The sequence below is a fragment of the Symphalangus syndactylus genome, chromosome 23 (assembly GCF_028878055.3).
Source record: "Symphalangus syndactylus isolate Jambi chromosome 23, NHGRI_mSymSyn1-v2.1_pri, whole genome shotgun sequence".
NCBI lineage: Eukaryota > Metazoa > Chordata > Mammalia > Primates > Hylobatidae > Symphalangus > Symphalangus syndactylus.
The window spans coordinates 61695114-61713457 of NC_072445.2; the positions used below are offsets into that span (position 1 = coordinate 61695114).

The 18344-nt window shown below is 37.0% G+C and overlaps 1 long non-coding RNA gene across 1 annotated transcript in view; it reads right to left on the reverse strand.

Annotated features, from left to right (window-relative positions):
• Positions 1–2321: 2321 nt before the first annotated feature.
• Positions 2322–18344, reverse strand: part of LOC134735761 (uncharacterized) — a 28556-nt gene continuing 12533 nt past the window's right edge. Inside the window, exons 2-3 of the long non-coding RNA XR_010119202.1 lie at positions 2617–2748; positions 2322–2360 (exon numbers count right to left, since the gene is read on the reverse strand). This is a non-coding gene — a long non-coding RNA (uncharacterized lncRNA). The remainder of the gene's footprint in view (positions 2361–2616; positions 2749–18344) is intronic.

The following is an 18344-nucleotide window of genomic DNA, read 5'->3' on the forward strand; positions in this document are numbered from 1 at the left end:
TTTAAATGTAATGATCCAACTTAACCCAATTTATAATAAAATATAATTGGTTATGCTAAAATATTATGCGAAGAAAACATATTTCAAAGTAATGTGTATAAAATGATAATTTATTTGGACAATTCTGATGGAAAGAGCAAACATCAATATTGTTTTTCTTTTCATGCGAAGAATATGGATCGTTTCTTTACTCTTCTACATTTTTTAAGTTATTCCACAAGGAAATACATTATTTTGGTAATAAATAATTAAAATATGATATTTTTACATTCAGCAATTATTCTAGATAAGTATAAAGGAAAGGACTTTCAAAAGTCACTCGCCCGGGGTGTGTTCTCCATGAATAGTTTCTGGATTTCAGATCAGCTCATCTGATTTCTCTGTCCTGACTTTTGACCATACTCTCTAAGTCTATCTTCACTTTCCATGGTTTCCTGGTATTCTCTTTCAAGTTCTGGTCTTGCCTCTTGACAATTCTTTTTTTTTTTTTTTTTTTTTTTGCTTTTGCCTCTTCTCTGGTTTTCATTTTGAAAAAAAATGAATGTTCTCCTTATTGGTAAATCCACATTTCTTAATCTGTATGTTGATAATTCCCTACTGTTAACTATCTTCTTCTTCTTGAAACACTCTCTCCATTGGCTTCCATGCCACCGTATCCTCCTGGCTTTCTTCCTCTCTGACCTCTTCCTAATCTTGTTTACCAGTTATTTCTCATGTTTTATTCTTCTATGTTAAATGTATGCTTTCCTCTGGACTCTGACCTAAATTCTTTTCTTTTCATGTAATATGCTCTTAACCATTTGCCAAATCTTTACTACCTAAATGCTGCCAAAACCCACACTTTTACATCCAACCCATGACTTCTCTTCTTAGCTCTAGACCCACATAAGTGAGAGGCCATATACCACACTCAATGTGTCAAAACCAGAGCTCCTCATATGTCCTTTCAATCCCGATCCTCTTCTCATGTTCTTTACACAACAAATAATACTATCATCTTCCCAGCTGATTGTTCAGAAATTTCGAATCCTATGTAACCCCATCTTTTCTTCTTTCTCCTATGTTCAGTTAATTACCAAAAGATATTGATTTCCAAAATCTGTCCACTTGTCATTATCTCCATTATCTTCTCCATGGTTTAATCCAACATCAGCTGTTTTCTTGGCTAATGCAAGTCTCTTAACTGATTTTCCCACATACACTCTTGCTCTCCTAAATTTATAGTTCACACTACAGTGAGGGTTATTATTATTATTTTGCCAAAGCAAAATGGTCTTTTATTGTCTCAAAAAAAATTCTTACTAATTCTAAGTGTCTTTTTATCTAGACTCTGCATTCCTTTTCAGTCTTATCATAAACCATTATCTTCTGTCTACATATTCCAGTCATACTGAACTTTTTCCATTAGGGTTTTTGCATCGTATCGCATCGTAAATCTATTTTTCTTCCATTCTGTTTTCTGGTTTAATGTCTATTCCTCTTTCAGTTCTTAGTTTACATGTCAGTTCTTCTAGGAAGTCTGCATTGATTCATTCCTTTCCTCAGACTCAGTAAGATCCCTTTCTTTTAAACTTCAATAGCACAAGTTAGTTCCTTAATATCTGCCATCTCCACTTGACTGTACATTTAAGGAGGGCAAGCCTGTGTGTACTTTGCTTTGCAGTTTTTTTCTCAGGACCTACAACAATAGAGACTCTATAACGGTGCAGTCACGTTGCAGATGCTCAATAAACACGTGTTGAATAAATGACTGATGGGACGGTGTTGGTTCTTATATACCAACTGTCCCCAGTGTTCTGCCAGCTCCTTGTCAGCTGAGGCCTTGTCCCAATTATGAAAGAATATAGAGGAAAGACAGAGAAATAACCTACAACTCTTCCTTGTCCTGACATGCCCTGGACCCTGCCTTTTTACAAGCTGCTGAGCCTTAGTTATTATGTGTAAGGAATAGAGTATTTCTTGCAGCTCAAGAAGGTCTTTCTTTCTCTGCATTCATGGAAAGAATAGGGATAAGTGTATGTAATTGCTGGCTCTGGTCCTAATCAGAAGCTTGAAGAACCAGAAAGCCCATGACATATTTCTTGTCTTCTGTCTGAGAGTTTGCACGTTGACATCAATCAGTGGTCAGTGAGGAACTGCAGACTATGTGGAATGGGGCTGGGAGTGGAAGAAGGAATGTTACTGCTTCATCCAAAACAAATTTCTCAATTGTTTGACAGTTGTTGAGCAATGAGAAAAGATGCAGCCAATTTGGGATTTTTTATTTTGCACTTATGATCTGAAGTCTTTTGGCAACACATCATGCTAATCAAGAGTGGTGGAAGAGACATTGCCATAGTTTCTTCTTTAAGGTTTAGGATCTAGATGGCATACAGCAAAAAAACACAAAGGTAAGGTAAAACAAGACTACTATTAATATGTAGACATAGCTCTATTTATATATGCTAAGTCAAACTAACAAAGTAGAATACCTACATAATTCCCAAACAAAGTTTCAGAAAATTGTTAAACATTAAACAAGATACAAAAACTTAAAGTTTTAATGTTTTGACATTTCAAAGTTTTCAAGAATTAGAAATTATTTCTAAATTTTTCCAGTCGTGGCCTCAGACTCACTAGAAGTTTGAAGATGGAGTTCACACCTGGAAAGATCATCTTGGGTTTGGCTATAGGCCTGTTCAGTCAAATCATTCATATTTTTCTTCTAAGGGGAAAGGCAAAAACTCCAAATGATTTACATAGATGCTCCTAGGAAAGAAACCCATAAACGTTGTAAGCAAATTAATGCGGAAGGATTGTGAAGAACTGCAATATGTCTGAGATTTTTACCCTATTTGGACATGATAAAATTAGCCTGCCATAGTTTCTTGGTTGCTAGCAGAAGACGTGAGACTCCTGGTTCAGAGATAAGGACTTTATGACTCACAGCACAGCAAGCAGCATGGGCATCATGTCTCTGCTGAAGCATATTGCCTCTTGCCTTTCAAATCCTAGAGGGTAATATTGAAGGGCCCTGGTGCATCTTTCACATGCAGTTGGTTTGTGTGGGGAAACCAACACACAGAGCTGGGGAACCCTAAACTCAGGATACCTGAATGTTTTATAAGAGGCTAAAAGCATATTGGCCTTTTCTGCCAGAGGGGGACTCTAAATTCCAAGGCTCTTCATTCTATAACCATCCTTGAAAAAATAGCCCCTGTGCTCACAAGACATACACAAAAATGAAGAGCCGTGATAGTTGTTAAAATAAAGGGAAAGAACTTAGTTTTGCATTTTTCTGCTTTCTTTTTATCTGTCTTAGTTTAGACCTAGAAAGCAGAGGATACTTCAAATAAAACCAGTTGCTTGTGCTGTTACAATGAACATACATGATTAGATATTTATTTATGTCTTTTCTTTCTTTGTTTTTCCTCATCATGACCCAATTTGCTTAGTTTACAGTAAGGACCAATAAATGTTTTTTATCTGTATGAATGCTTGGAGGGGTGTAATATAAGCATTGCTATAGCTCATTTCCAGAAAAGAGGCCACAGTTGTATAGATTTTTTAAAAAATTACCAAAGACTGGCCCAATCCTACTCTGACTTTGGCCACACAACTCTCAATACTGAATAATATCAAGCTGTAGTTCAGACATATCACCTAGTACAGACATTTGTTGTTATTTTATGTCTGTGTTACACTGATAAAATTAAATAATACTATGCTGCATCACTTTATTTATGCATACGAATACAAACAATTCTACCAGGAGTTTTAATGTTAGTTGTGTGTATCAGCGCATAAACCCATGAAAAACACTTCCTTTACCTATGGGAAGCTGATACCTCATGAATTTGTGGACTTCTCCTGCAGAGTGTAAAGACTGGTAAATAAAGGGCTCTCTGACAGAAAAAGTGCTCACCCCTGTGAGGTCAATGAGTCCTTTAAAGGCACCCTGGTTCTACTGAGTGCCCTAGAAGAGTTCATTAACCCGACACAAATAGACCATTTACTGCTACCTAGAAGATCATGCTAATTAAATTGTTCTGTTTCTCCACTTAAATGTCCTGAGTTTCTATGAATACATAAATGTCTTGAGTCTCATTCCCCATGTCTTTGTTGAAAACAGAGATGATTACAGATTCACACTCTCTTACTTGAACATCTGTGTTATAAATCTCAGGCTTCTTTGGACTTCTTCAAAACCATTTTTGTAAAACCTTGTCACAGTAATGTTATACTAAGTGAGATCAGTCAAGATGGAGGATTTTTTTTTTTTTTTTTTTTTTTTGAGACGGAGTCTCGCTCTGTTGCCCAGGCTGGAGTGCAGTGGCGTGATCTCGGCTCACTGCAAGCTCTGCCTCCTGGGTTCACGCCATTCTCCTGCCTCAGCCTCCCAAGTAGCTGGGACTATATTTCTATCTCTGCTTTGTTTCATTCCCAAACTCGCAGGTTTCTCACGAGTTCTATGTTTGTTAGATGAGTCATTTAATGTTAAAGTGCCTGCTATACGAAACATCAATAATGATGTGCATTATTTATTATACTTATAAGCAATTGTCTATAAATATCTATAACCATTATCTATGCATGAGTTTTATTAACTTCCTTCCTTCTTGCTAAAATTCAAAATTGAAATCCCCTTTATCACTTTTTATTGCATCTATTTGATTCTTCTCTCTATTCTTTTTTATTAGTCTTGATAGCAGTCTATCAATTTTGTTGATATTTTCAAAAAACCAGCTCTTGCATTCATTGATTTTTTTGAAGGGTTTTTTGTGTCTCTATCTCTTTCAGTTCTTCTCTGATCTTAGTTATTTATTGCTTTCTGCTAGCTTTTGAATCTGTTTGCTCTCGCTTCTCTAGTTATTTTAATTGTGATGTTAGGGTGTCAATTTTAGATCTTTCCTGCTTTCTCTTGTGGGCATTTAGTGCTATAAATTTCCCTCTACACACTGCTTTATATGTGTCTGAGAGATTCTGGTACATTGTGTCTTTGTTCTCATTGGTTTCAAAGAACATTTGTATTTCTGCCTTCGTTTCATTATTTACTCATTAGTCATTCAAGAGCAGGTTGTTCAGGTGCTGGAGAGGCTGTGGAGAAACAGGAACACTTTTACACTAGTGGTGGGACTGTAAACTAGTTCAACCATTGTGGAAGACATTCCTCAAGGATCTAGAACTAGAAATACCATTTGACCCAGCCATCCCATTACTGGGTATATACCCAAAGGATTATAATTCATGCTGCTATAAAGACACATGCACACGTATGTTATTGCAGCACTATTCACAATAGCAAAGACTTGGAACCAACCTAAATGTCCATCAGTGATAGACTGGATTAAGAAAATGTGGCACATAGACACCATGGAATACTATGCAGCCATAAAAAAGGATGAGTTCATGTCCTTTGTAGGGACATGAATAAAGCTGGGAACCATCATTCTCAGCAAACTATCATCGCAAGGACAGAAAACTAAACACTGCATGTTCTCACTCATAGGTGGGAATTGAACAATGAGATCACTTGGACACAGGGTGGGGAACACCACATACCGGGGCCTGTTTTGGGGTGGGGGGAGGGGGGAAGGATAGCATTAGGAGATATATGTAATGTAAATGATGAGTTAATGGATGCAGCACATCAACATGGCACATGTATATATATGTAACAAACCTGTGCATTGTGCACATGTACCCTGGAACTTAAAGTATAATAATAATAAAAAAAAGAGCAGGTTGTTCAGTTTCCATGTAGTTGTGTGGTTTTGAGTGAGTTTCTTAATCCTGAGTTCTAATTTGATTGCACTGTGGTCTGAGAGAGAGTTTGTTGTGATTTCTGTTCTTTTACATTTGCTGAGGAGTGCTTTACTTCCAATTATGTGATCAATTTTGGAATAAGTGTGATGTGGTGCTGAGAAGAATGCATATTCTGTTGATTTGGGGTGGAGAGTTCTGTAGATGTCTACTAGGTCTGTTTGGTGCAGAGCTGAGTTCAAGCCCTGGATATCCTTGTTAACCTTCTGTCTTGTTGATCTGTCTAATGTTGACAGTGGGGTGTTAAAGTCTCCCATTATTATTGTGGGGGAGTCTAAGTCTCTTTGTAGGTCTCTAAGGACTTACTTTATGAATCTGGATGCTCTTGTATTGGGTGCATGTATATGTAGGATAGTTCTTATTGTTGAATTGATCCCTTTAACATTATGTAATGGCCTTCTTTGTCTCTTTTCATCTTTGTCGGTTTAAAGTTTGTTTTATCAGAGACTAGGATTGCAACCCCTGCTTTCCATTTGCTTGGTAGATCTTCCTTCATCCTTTTATTCTGAGCCTATGTGCATCTTTGCACATGAGATGGGTCTCCTGAATACAGCACACTGATGGGTCTTGACTCTTTATCCAATTTGCAGTCTGTGTCTTTTAATTGGGGCATTTAGCTCATTTACATCTAAGATTAATATTGTTATGTGTGAAGTCTATCCTGTCATTATGGTGTTCACTGGTTATTTTGCCTATTAATTGATGCGGTTTCTTCCTAGCGTCGATGGTCTTTACAATTTGGCATGTTTTTGCAGTGGCTGGTACTGGTTGTTTCTTTCCATGTTTAGTGCTTCCTTCAGGAGCTCTTTTAAGGCAGGCCTGGTGGTGACAAAACCTCTCAGCATTTGCTTGTCTGTAAAGGATTTTATTTCTCTTTCACTTATGAAACTTAGTTTGGCTGGATATGAAATTCTGGGTTGAAAATTCTTTTCTTCAAGAATGTTGAATATTGGCCCCCACTCTCTTCTGTCTTGTAGGGTTTCTGCTGAGGAATCTGCTGTTAGTCTGATGGGCTTCCCTTTGTGAGTAACCTGACCTTTCTCTCTGGCTGCCCTTAACATTTTTCCCTTCATTTCAACATTGGTGAATCTGATAATTATGTGTCTTGGGGTTGATCTTCTCGAGGAGTATCTTTGTGGTGTTCTCTGTATTTCCTGAATTTGAATGTTGGCCTGCCTTGCTAGGTTGGGGAAGTTCTCCTGGATAATATCCTGAAGAGTGTTTTCCAACTTGGTTCCATTCTCCCCATCACTTTCAGGTACACCAATCAAACGTAGATTTGGCCTTTTCACATAGTCCCATATTTCTTGGAGGCTTTGTTCATTTCTTTTTACTCTTTTTTCTCTAACCTTGTCTTCTCACTTTATTTCATTAATTTGATCTTCAGTCACTGATATCCTTTCTTCCACTTGATCAAATCGGCTATTGAAGCTTGCACATGTGTCACGAAGTTCTCATGCCATGGTTTTCAGCTCCATCAGGTCATTTAAGGTCTTCTCTACACTGTTTATTCTAGTTAGCCATTCATCTAACCTTTTTGCAAGGTTTTCAGCTTCCTTGCAATGGGTTCGAATGCGTTCCTTTAGCTCAGAGAAGCTTGTTATTACTGACCTTCTGAAGCCTACTTCTGTCAACCTGTCAACTTGTCAAATTCATTCTCTGTCCAGCTTTGTTCCCTTGCCGGTGTGGAGCTGCAATCCTTTGAAGGAGGCGCTCTGATTTTTAGAATTTTCAGCTTTTCTACTCTGGTTTCTCCCCATTTTTGTGGTTTTATTTAACTTTGGTCTTTGATGTTGATGGCCTACAGATGGGGTTATGGTGTAGATGTCCTTTTTGTTGATGTTGATGCTATTCCTTTCTGTTTGTTAGTTTTCGTTCTAATAGGTCCCTCAGCTGCAGGTCTGTTGGAGTTTGCTGGAGGTCCACTGTAGACCCTGTTTGCCTTGGTATCACCAGCAGAGGCTACAGAACAGCAAATATTGCTGCCTGATCCTTCTTCTGGAATCTTCATCCCAGAGGGGCACCTGCCTATTTGAGGTGTCTGTCGGCCCCTACTGGGAGGTGTCTCCCAGTTAGGGTACACGGGGTCAGGGACGCACTTGAGGAGGCAGTCTGTCTGTTCTCATAGCTCAAACGCCGTGTTGGGAGAACCACTGGTCTCTTCAAGGCTGTCAGACAGGGACGTTTAAGTTTGCAGAAGTTGTCTGCTGCCTTTTGTTCAGCTAAGCCCTGCCCACAGAGGCAGAGTCCAGAGGCAGAAGACCTTGCTGAGCTGCAGTGGGCTCCCCCGAGTTAGAGCTTCCAGGCTGCTTTGTTTACCTACTCAAGCCTCAGCAATGGCGGAGGCCCCTCCCCCAGCCAGGCTGCTGCCTTGCAGTTCAATCTCAGACTGCTGCACTAGCAGTGAGCGAGGCTCCATGGGCATGGGACCCACCAAACCAGGCACGGGAGAGGATCTCCTTGTCTGGCAGTTGCTAAGACCTTGGGTAAAGCTCAGTATTTGGGTGGGAATCTCCCATTTTTCCAGGTACAGTCTCTCACGGCTTCCCTTGGCTAAGAAAGAGAAGTCCCCCAATCCCTTGTGCTTCCCAGGTGAGGCAACACCCCACCCTGCTTTAACTCGCCCTCCGTGGGCTGCACCCACTTTCCATCCAGTCCCAGTGAGATGAACCAAGTACCTCAGTTGGAAATGTAGAAATCACCTGTCTTCTCCATCAACCACACTGGGAGCTGCAGACCAGAGCTCTTCCTGTTCAGCCATCTTAACCTAACATCTTTAACTAGATCATGCAGGAAAAATTGGTTAAAATACATGACTAGGTTAACTATTAAATAACCCTTATTTTATTATAAAATAATGCTCGATTTAAAAGTAATAGTTTATGTTCAGGACCAACAATGACTACTTTTTGAATGGGCAAGGAAGAAGATGAACATTAAACTTTGATTGAGGATCCTCCTAAGACAATAAGCAATTAATATTCTCAGTCTAATTTTCAGTTTAAAAGACATGAAGTTCTATACTTTAAAAATATTAAGAATTTTTAAGGCCAATTAAAAGTGTGATTAAAAGTGTGAGAGTGTGGCAATGATAGACACACTAGGTAAGAACAAAGTGAAAACAATTTGTATTTGTTCCGTGGTTATATCCAGGTGAGGCAGGGCAGTGCCAGTCTCTACTGTATGCGTCCCCTCCACACTGGACATTTCACATGCAAGTCACACAAGCTTCACATCATCCTGCAATATAGGTCAATATAGGTATTATTCTTTTTTATTTATTTTATTGAAGAGGGGAATGAGTCTCAGACAGACATAGCATGTTATATAAGATCGTAAAACTAGTAAGTAGAGAAACCAGGGTTAGTCTGACCAGAAGTCATATGGGTTTTCAATTTCACATGCTCCCCCATAGGACTGATTATGGAGAATGGGACAAGAAGGAGGATATAGCACTTTAGCAGCCAAGGTTATGAGTTTAAAGTAATTTGAGACAAAAAGCCACACATTTCATTAAGCTTTCTTAGTTTAAACCTAACTATTAACTAACTTGTGTTTACTATCCTATACTTTCTTAAAAGTGCTTTGCATGCAATATATCAATTTAGTATTACAATCACCCACTAAAATAGGTAATATAACTTCCAGTTTGCAGATATGGAAACTGAAGTGGAGACATGTTAATTGACCTGCCCAATATTACTCAGTAAGTGTTGGAGCGGGAACGTGGACAAACTGTTTTCCAAAACCTTGTGGTTTATTGGATATTCATTGGAAAAAAACAATTTTTTTTGAAGAAAGGAAGTTTGAGTATTCCTAAGCATTAAAAGAGAAAAAGCTAAATTGCTGGTTAAATAAGAAAAGGAAGTGTGAATAATTCAACAAGATCTTAGTTTCAAGAGCTACATATTTTGTGACAACTTTAGGATTAAAAGAACAGAAAGGAAAATAAACTTTGCTTTTATCCATAATTATTAGCATTCTAATCTTTACTACTCTTCATTCATATTCTTAGATTGTTAATTAATTTTAAGCAGATATTAATGGTCTGAAAAAATCTATGCAAAATGAAAGCCATGTTAGTCTTTCTTGATAATATATACGTTGCTATTAAGAAATTGCTGAAAGTCTAAGAGCCATGATAAAAACACATTATTTATAGAAAACATGTAGTGTCTTAAATAATGAACCTAGTCAAAATTTAAGTTTTCAAGTCAAGTTGAATAACCAAATGTTTTTCATATTTATAGAAAGCACGTGTCTCTGGTATGTATGGACTTTTAAAATACGTAAGTTAATTCTTAAAATCCTTCATGAGGCTTAGGCTAGGTTACTAGTTGCCCAGCTAGTTTGGGAGAACATCTGACTTCTCAATTTTTAGAAATAATTTAGAAAGCTCAATTGCTAAGAAGCTAACAGTATTCCTATTTCCATCCCTAATTGATGGAAAATAGTTTTTAAAAATATAACAATATATAGCAGTAATTTCCCAACTTAAGAAATTAATTGGCACACACAGTTATGAATAATAGGGGAGAAAAGAGTTGAAAATAGGGACATACAATCTAAGAACTTCTACTTTGATAAAACCCACTGAATAATATTAAAATAAATGAAGATGCAGTAGAGTTCCCGAATATATTTTTTAAAATAGGTTGAATGAGGCTATAGGAAAAAAAAACACACAAATTTAAGCAGTGAGAAATGATACTCTTTTTGCTTCTTAGTATTATAATGACCTCCACGTCATCTACTTGAATTAGTGTAATTTATCCTATTCAGGTTTTTCATAAGTTGATATTATCTATGAGTTTCTCTGATTTTTTAAAAACATGTAAATTGCCTTGAATTTGGATATGCAAATCCATTATCTCAAAGCTAGAGAGCTTTGAAAAAGCTGTCTTCTTAGGCGGTAGAGGGAAAGGTACTCCTCCTAACTTCAACATTCCCTTAAAGAAAGGTCAGTCTAAAGCTTGCCATGTTTGCAGAAACCATCTCCTACCCTCCTTTCCTCGTCACACATGGCCAAGTATATGCTGAAAAGAATCTGCTCTAGTAAACAGGCCAAATTTTAAAAAGTGGCACGAGATGAGATGAAAAGGAAGTGTGTGTATCAACTTGATCTTTTTCAGGAGCAAGGAATAATCAGGAGAGAATTGAAGTCAGATGGACATCCTGGCTTCCTGTGGAACAGAAACTCAAAATCAAAGCCCTGTCATCTCTCCAAGTCCCTTTTAAACTGTGGCTTCAGGGTCTGCAAATTATCCTCTTTCTGATCATTGGTGCTGACTCTATGGAAATTATTTCTCTTTGGAGTGCAGGATAATGCAACAACTGAGAATCTAGGTTTTATAGATAGGACAGAATTAAGATAGTAATTCTAGCTCTGACACCAGGCAGGTGTCCTCAGGCAATTGACGTATACGAGGGCCTTGGGCAACTGTATTTATACTTGTTTTTATATAAGTGCCTTGGGCAATGGTTTCTACTCTCTAACCATTTTAGGAATAACTTAGGATGCCTATCTCACAGGACCACTGGGTGTATTTGATGACATAAAATATAGAAAACTTTCACACTTCATTTGCTAGTCCTGTTGATTTTTCTTTTAAAGGTAACTACTATAACAATTATGAAGAGTAATTATAAAGAGAAGAAGAAGATGAGGAAAACAAAAAGAAACAAGAGAGCAAAAAGCGAACAGTTGCAGCAAAAAAAGGGTCACAGTTGCAGCACCGCCTTACTAATATGTCCCTGGGCTCCTTACTGATAATCACAGAATCCTATTCGACTTTGGATTTGTAGCCAGGGATGCCTGTATGTACAACCATAAATTCTCTCTTTGCCCCTCTCCCTATCTTCATTGCATAGGTCTTCATCATGCCTAGGCATCCTTTCCTTCATCAGATACTTTTCCCTTCCTGCAGCCTTTTTGGATGTCTAGAGCCTATGGGATGACCACTTCCATTCTAAGAGGGCACCGATTCCCCATCACCCCTGTCATTTCCCTCAGAGCTCCATATTCAGTAGCCTGTCCCTTGGAAAACCATCGGACAAAACGGTGGCATTTTAGTGTTAACATCTAATAGAAACTTTAATGCATTATTTGCCCAAAGGTTTTTAAATGGCTGTATCCATCAGGGTTCAACCAGAGGGACAGAACCAGTCAGAAACATTAGAGATTTATTATAAGATACTGGCTTCCCTCATTGTGGAGGATGCCAAAGAAATTCTGAAATCTGAAGGACAGCTGTCAGGAGGGACAGGCCAGAACACTTAGGCATGAGCTGAAGTTGCTGCCCAGAGGTCGAAATTTTTTCTTCTGGGATTCCTCAATACTTCTCTTAATAATTTTCAACTGTTGGAATCAGGTTCACCTAGCGTACCTAGGATATCTCCCTTACTTAAAGTTAATTGGTTATGAACTTTAATCATCTCTGCAAAATACCTTCACCACATAGCTAGATGTGTGATTGAATAACTAAGGATTATAGCCTAGCCAAATTGACACATAAACTGACCATCACACTCCACCCGTTGTCAACTTAACATCCATATATATATATATATATATATCCTTAAACCATACTTCATCTCCAAAGGACAATAGCATAGTTGTATTTCTGTCTAACATGGTATAACTATTCTGTGTACAACCAAAAACATGCCAGCTTGTTCCCCAGGAGAGGATAGAAAGCCTTTAAGTAATATTCCCCCTCTCCTTTGATTTCCTATAACTTAAATACTGTGGTGTAAAGTTAATTACATATACCTTACGCTAGATAATAAGGGCATAAGAAAGAGAAGAAAACAAAACTATTTGGCTAATACATATACAAATATATTTATAATTTTAAAAAAGGAAGCCCTCATTTTGAAACTGGTTGTGTAGTCATAATTTGTATTTATAAGCACCTCTTCCTGTACCCAGTCCGTATTCACTTTGCCCTCAGAATGCACCTCAGCTGGTTATGGTTTGTTGCTTCATAGAGTAATTCAAACCTTCATTCTTGAAGAGTCTGGACAATTAGAAGTCTTGGCTGAATTGGGCTGCTTAGTTTTCCATTAACTAGAAGTCACAGGACATGGTAGTAGTTCGAGATACCTGAAGCCATCTCCTGCATTGCAGACACTCTTCCTTACCCCCACAGTGTAGTAGCAGTGAGGTTTTCCCTTGATAATCAGGATCAGTCACTCCAACCAGTTCTGCAACTGCTTTCTTTGCCTTTGACCTAGTGGCATAAAGAGCTCAAAGTGGCCAGTTGGCAGTCATAACTTCCAGTTCAATGGGTTATTGTTACGTATCCTAAAGGAAACATTTCTCCCTTTGGAACCAAGACCAGCAGTGCCCTAAGATCACAGCGATGGGAAGCAAATATTTTGCTAGTTGATCCCTAGCAATAGTAGTGAGTGGTGCCACTCACATTTCTGCCTCTTGATTCCTGGACCCATGAGTCCTCGCCATATGACAAATAGCACCATATATTGGATGCTTGGTTTAGAGCATGTACAGCCACCTGGAGAACACGGCCCCAGTTCTGTAAGGCATTTGCACTCAGCCAGTGCTGTAACTGAGTCTTTAAAAGGGCATTCCACCACTCTATCAAGCCAGCTGCTTCAGGATAATGGAGAACATAATAAAATCCATGAGTTTCATGAACACGGGCCCATTGCCACACTTTGTTTGCTGTGAAATGAGTTCCTTAATCAGAAACAGTGCTGGATGAAACAAAATGATACTGGATAAGGCATTCTGTAAGTCCACTAAAGGTAGTTTTGGCAGAAGCATTGTGTGCAGGTCAGGGCAATCCATACTCAGGATAAATGTCTATTCCAGTAAGAACAAAATATTGGCCCCAGCATAAAAATCCATGAATCAAGCTGCCATCAGTTACCTGGCTGATGACCCAAGTGAATTGTGACAGCTTGGGGACTTAGTGTTAGTCTCTAGTGTTTGCATATTGGGCACTCAGCAGTAGCTATAGCCAATTTGGTCTTAGTCTGACTATTTCTTCTTTGAGACAAATGGCCAGGTGCACTGCTTAAATTTCTGCCTTGTGGCAGGACGTTTCTGCACCACTGTCCTTAAGAATAGCTCAGGAAGAGGCTGATGTGCTATAGATGACCAAGTTTCTAGAGGGTGCCTTCAGATCATGCAGAACCATCTGGAACCAGGCCTGAGTTCTTTCTTCCTTAGTCAGTTGATTGTAGGGAACTCTTCATGAGGCCGTAAGTGAGGTCTGAGAGAGAGAAGGCAGCATACTAGGAATAGGGGTCATGGGCATTTGGGACACTCCATGCAGCTTACACTTGCCTTCAGGCTAGTGGTGGAATACTTCAAGAAGAACCCTGGAATATGAAAATTCTCAGAGGATTCTACCAGGACTTGCTGGTAAAGCAGGAATTGCAGGGATTAGGCCCAGCATCAGCTTGTAAGAAATGACATTGAAGGGCTAATTATGAATGTAAATAACTCTGCCTTTTGTAGTTATTTATCTCATCTTTCTCTTGAATGTGGATTTTCTTTAATAATGTCCTTAAGGCCAGTTGGCCAAGGCCATATCCCAGTCCCATTTCCTGGGTCAAAAACAGAAGATTTTTGTAGTGTCAAGGGGATGTTTTAGAGTTGAAAATATCACTTTAACCCCCAATTTCTCTAAGTCTTCTCAACATATGCCAAACTGCTATTGTGCTTTAGAAATATACTCCATCCTTTATTAATATCAGGCTGTGAAAAGGCAGTGTGAATATAATTAGAGACTTCCTTTTAATTTTTTTTAGAAAAAATGTATGTCTTGAATAATGAGTAACTTTTTCTGTTCATTCATGCATTTAATGCCCAGTAGTTCCCAGCTTAACTCGGGAGTACTTGCCTTTTTCATTCCTATACAGCACATAGATAGAAGACACCAAGAACCTACAAGTATGAGTTTACCCAAAACCCTGGGTTTATACTTCCTGAAGATTACACATGTTAAATTCTCTTTTATCTGAGGATTATTAAAAAAAGAATATTTGCCTTATTTTCTTTGTTAATGGCTATATTGCCTCTAAGTTGAGTTTTTACTTTTAAGTGTATAATATTGTGTAATAGCTCATGCAATAGAAAAATGCTCATAATATAATTCAACCTATATTAAATAATACACTTGGTTTAATCTAAAATTCTTGGAATCGTGTTGTCTAACATTCACCATGCAAATTTTATAAATTACATGCAACTGAGGTTGCCAGTTCAATAACAGGAATAAAAGCCAGAACTAAATACTCAACTACTTAGTTTAACAATATATCTATTTTCAAAATGCCCTGACTAGGTTGAATGTTATTTCATGTAAACACATTTAAATCTTTAATCAGGATGACATAAGCTAATCAGTTCCTTCGTGCAAATATAAATTCAACTTTATAAATAACTTCATTTATCCTTTGTAACAGAAATAAATTTTACCTTTAGAATTTATAAGTCACATGTTTGAAACATTTATGTTGCTTAAGATGTTTTTACAGCTATATTATAAGATAAAACGACTTTTATCTCATTTTAGTTAAAAATTATGTGCAGTATATGTAGTAAAACATTTTGATTATTGTTATTATACAATTTCTGTTAGATATTTTTAGACAATATATTTTTATAAGTGGATATCCAATACCAGCACCATTTGTTGAAAAGATTGTCCTATACCCTATTGAACTTCTTTGCAACTTGTGTTGAAAAATTAACAGATCATAAATATAATGGTTTATTTACAGATTCCCAGTTCTGCTCTGTTTAACTACATGTCTCTCATTATGCCAATATCATATTGTCTTGATTACTGTAGTCTATACCTTATGTTTCTTTATGTTTTGTAGTGGAAAAGTATGAATCCTCCAACTCTGTTCCTTTTCAGAATTGTTTTTGCTTTTCTGGGTCTTTTGCATTTCCACATAAATGTTAGGGTCAATTTGTCAATTTCTACAAAAAAGCCCATTAGGATATTAAGGATTGCAGAGAGGCTAAAGATCAATTCCAGAAGAATTAACATCTTAACAGTATTTAATCTTTCATTTCATGAACATGAGTGGATCTCCTTTAATTAGATCTTTAATTTCTCTTGTCAGTGTTGTATTCTCTTGCACTTCTTTGGTTCGATTTATCTTAGGTATTTAACTCTTTTCATTCATTAACATCAGACATGGCTGTAGGTTTTTTGTAGCTGTCCTTTATCAGATTGGTAATAGTCTCTTCTAGTGCTTACCTGTGAAAATTTTTGTTATGAATGGGTGCTGGGTTTATCTTTCTGTGTTTATTGAAATTTTCATGTAATATTTTTTAGCTTTATCCCATCAGTTGGGCATATGACATTAATTAGTGTTTCAATGTGAAACCAAATCCTGTATTTCTGGTATGAGTCTAACTTGGTCATGGTTTATAATCCCTTCCATATACTGCCAGATTTTGTTTGCTAACATTTTGTTGTTGAGAAATTTTGTGTCCATATCTACATACATGAAAGATACTTGTCCATAATTTGCAGTGCATTTGTTTGGCTGTAATAGCAGAATAATACTATCCTTATAGTATAGGCTTTGGCAAGTGTTCTTGCCTCTTCTATTTTTCTGAAAGAGTTTGTAATGAATTGTCATTTTTTCTTTAAATGATTCATAGAATTTACTGGGGAAATTGGGCTTGAGTTTTTCTCTGTAGGAAGACATTTTCATTACTAATTCTATATTTCATTTGTAATATATCAACCAAGGTTGTTTATTTTTTCTTGAGTCAATTTTGATAGTTTGTGTCTTTCTAGAAATTTTAAAGTTTCTTCTGATTTGTCTAATTTGTTGGCATCAACTTGTTCTTATTAATCCCTTAAGATCTTTAAAATTTCTTTAAGGTCAATAGGAATGTCCTCTCATTCCTGATTTTTAGTAATTTGTCTATTCTCTGTTTTACTTTGTTGATTCTCGAAAAGTGTTGTCAATTTTAATGACCTTATCAAAGAATTGACTTTAAATTAATTTTCTCTGCTGTTTTTCTGCTATCTCATTGGTTTTTGATCTAGTTTTCATTATTTTCTTCATTCTGCATGCTTTGAGTTTAGTTTGCTATTCTTTATCTGTTTTCCTAAGGTGAAAGTTTGTTCTTCTAATGTGGGTGTTTAATGCTATAAATTTTCCTCTAAGTACTACCTTGGCTTCATCTTGTAAATTTCAATATGTTTTGTCTTTGCTTTTATTCAATTAAAACCTTCTTCTAAATTTCCTTGTGGTCTTGTTGACCCATGGGTTATTTAGAAATGTGTTGCTTAATTTTCAGATATTTGTGGGTTTGTCCAAATTTTATCAGTCTGTTGATTTCCAATTTAATTTCATTGGGGTGAAGAATATATCTTGCATGCTTTTGATTCCATTAAATTTATTGAGCTTTCTTTTATAATCAGGCTTACAGTAGCCAGTCTTTATAGCTTGCGCCAATGGAGCTGGGTCAGTGGAACTAGAGCAGCTTCACGATAAAACTCCAATCTACTCATATTTGGAGAATTTATCAAACAGGCAATAAGTATTTATGATTTAAATGTGGGGAGATAGCTCTGTAGCCGAAATTTTTTGATAAGCCTGAACATAATTCTGTATAAAACTGCAATGTGGGTAAATATCATTGTAAAGAAAAGCTCTGGATAAAAATAGTTATTCTTTCAGAAAATACCCATGGGAAAAGATTTAGATGTGGTTCTAAAAATTGTCTCCATAATTAAAGAGTCAAACACTTTCTTTGATTTCTACCCAGGAAAAAAAATATGTCTGAATTTATGGTCAGAAGAAAAGCTTGAAGTGAATGATTTAATCCAAACAGGATGTAATGAGTCACCACCTGCACCAGGCTCAATGCCAGATATTAGATCCCAGTACCAGGGAGCTCAAGAAAGATTAAAGAATGTCTACTTAACTAATAGTAGAAAATTAAATATTACAGGGCAAATTTTTATTTTCAAAAAATCAAACTGCTGCATTTTACCTAATTTTCATCTACATTAGGAATGCACAATATTAAAAAAAGACAAAACAAAACTTTTGAGCAAAATATCGGAGATGACTATTTTATTATTTGGTAAAACAAAAAAAATAAATAAATCGACAGTCAAAGAACACTGTTGCCCTCCTCTCCAATTGTCACCACCAAAAACATTAGCAAATAAATATAATCTTTTTATGTTCAAACAAACCTAAACCCAGGGGTTTTCAGCTCTGAGTAGAAAGACAATACCTCCCTCTTCTGTCTTTTTTCCTCCTTTCTTCCTTCCTTTCCCTGCCTCCTTCCGTCCCTTTCTTCTTTCTTTCTTCCTGTCCTCCCTCTTACTCTTTCTTTTCCTATTTTTTCTCTTTCTCCTCCTCCCCCTCTTTCTTTCCTTTCCTTCATGAAAATAGAAAGCCAATATGCTGAGCTGAAATATCTCAGGCTTTAAATGAAGATGGTGGCCCCGAACTAATGTCCGAGTTAAACTATTCAGCACAAAGATATACATAAGCTTTGACATTGATTCAGCCCAGGCCAAAAG